The sequence below is a fragment of the Talpa occidentalis genome, unplaced genomic scaffold (genome assembly GCF_014898055.3).
Source record: "Talpa occidentalis isolate TD23 unplaced genomic scaffold, MPIMG_talOcc4v2.1 talOcc4.13, whole genome shotgun sequence".
Taxonomy (NCBI): Eukaryota; Metazoa; Chordata; class Mammalia; order Eulipotyphla; family Talpidae; genus Talpa; species Talpa occidentalis.
Genome location: NW_023601322.1, coordinates 45,903,659 through 45,905,952, shown reverse-complemented (window position 1 = coordinate 45,905,952; position 2,294 = coordinate 45,903,659). Strand labels below are relative to the sequence as shown.

The 2,294-nt window shown below is 42.7% G+C and overlaps 1 pseudogene; it reads right to left on the bottom strand.

The window, feature by feature from the left end:
- Positions 1–698: 698 nt before the first annotated feature.
- Positions 699–799, bottom strand: LOC119243917 (U6 spliceosomal RNA; annotated as a pseudogene).
- Positions 800–2,294: the final 1,495 nt, after the last annotated feature.

Here is a 2,294-nt window from a genome sequence, read left to right as displayed (position 1 = left end):
TGTGTACTGTGAGCATGTTTGTGTGCTAGGCCCTGCCAGGAGAAGCGGCAGATTGACTGTGTAGGCAGCAGATGCACAGAACCCAGAAATAGGTTCTGCGGTATATGCAAATGCAAGGGACGGGTGCAGCAGAACGTGCTCTAAGTTCACAGACAGCAAACCTATCAAAAAGACTAACATTGACAAAAGGAGGCAGAAAAATGTACAACAAAAAGTTCTGGTGAAAAATGTCTCCCTCCTAACCAATTTGAAACAGCAGCCCAGCGGACGTTTCTTAAAAATCTCGCAGACCTTAAGAAAACATTATCCAGCAAAGATAATAGGTAACAACTTTTTACCTGTAAATATTCCAGAGTTCAAGAAATGGGTAGAACAGATGGATACATTTTGAATTTAGGTCCATACCGAGTTGGTATTTTAAAACAGTCTCAGGTTGGGGACAAAGATGCAGGTAATCAGTTTGCTAATCAGCGCCCCTTTTTATTTCCCTTTTCTACAAGAGGTGGAAAGGGCTTTCCAGGCATGGGGCCATCATGCCTCTGAATCCATTTAGCCCTAGCACTTGAGGAGTAAGGGACGGGGTTGCAAGTGGCTAAATGTCATAAGTTATTTTTAATGAAGATAAGTCTGATATAGACTTAGATTCTGCAAAGGAAATATTTGCAGCTTATTAATTTAATGTTACTCATTTTCTTTTTAAAAATATGGTATAAATTTGCATGTCATCCTTGCATGCAGGGGCCATGCCAATATTTTCTGCATCATTCCAATTTCAGTATATATGCTCTGAAGAGAGCACAGCCTCATAATTTTAGAACCAGTCTACCAGTTTTATTTGTTTTTAATGAGAGACGATTGTAAGGTAAATGGAATTTATCAGTTTTTTCCACCTTCCTGGCATTAGCATCAATGATTGACACCTGTGGCCTTACACGGATGCCTGATGGCGGCACCTGGAGCGTGGTGTGGGCATCTGTGAGTGGGTGCACCTGAGCCTAGAGGCTGGACATGTAAGGGCAGAGGCAGCAGAGGACAGGAGGAGGCAGAGGATGGAGCAGCAGAGTGCAGTGGAGAGCAGCAGAGAACAGAGAGAATGCCAGAGAGCCCAAAAATAGTGGAGATTCACTGGGGGCTAGAAGGCCTGCCAGCCTCCTGGTCCCCAGGCCTTCGTGTCAGCCCTGCACCTGTCTGCCTCACTACAAATGGTGTAGAAATATCATTAAAAGCCCAAAGAAACCCCTGAGGGCTCCAGGACTCTCCTTTACCTGTCTGCCCTGATCCATAGAAAACCTGCTCTTTGCCTTGCTGGCACTACAAAGAGGCACTGCTGTTCACCTTTTCTAGAAGTGAAATCATTTTGTGAAAGAGATGATTAAGACTTTTAGGTTCTGAAGTTTGACTATCAGGATTCAAATCCTAGTTCCACTCATGATATGTGTGTGACCCACAGCTATTTATAATGTTGCTTAAAAGTTAATGATGTGGTGGTTCATCATAGTATGAGTCAATACACATGTAGAATTACACCCCTTCCATAGTAATTTTTGTTGGCTGGTATAATTGCCGTCATTGGAATCATCACCCTTTCTGAATTGGGGTGGTGGTTCTCACTTGATAACAGGAGAGAGGAGTTTTCCATATTCCTGGTTGAAGGATGAAGCAGGTTACTGTGTCAATTGTCCTGGGTGGGAAAGAGCGTAGAGTACACACACACGTTGTACAAGTCTCGCCTTTATTTATTGCTGCATTGACAATAAGTCTTAGATTTGGGGGGAATCATTTTATTTAACAAATTCTGTTCCTGTATTGCTCAAACGCCTGAGAAAATGCAGAAATTCCAAAATTATGGATCCAAACAATCTCTCCCAGATGGCTCTTTCCTGCAAAGCAAACACAGTTCTAAGTCGCCATGTTCTGATATTAAGTTAAAGATCGGTCACTTTAGCACACTTTCTATTTGCACCTGCCTGGTCTCTGGCTAAATCCTCCTGGGTCCAGTTCCAGCCCACACTGATGAGATAACTGTGCTCATGGACTACTTGATTCTTTGGAAATTCAAGTTCATTTCTTGCACTGCTAAAAACAGAGAATGTTGGACCTTTGTCAAGAAGCCTATAGAACAACACAAAGGCAAAAGGAGTTATTTCAAATGAGACTCTTTGCCCCTATTCCCCACATTTTATACATCCTCCAGCATAGGGGCTTCTCTCAGTCTCAGCAACTAGTCAATGCATAGTACAGAGCCAGAGCTATGCATGGGTGAGAAATATTTTTGTTTCCACATATTCAGCCAT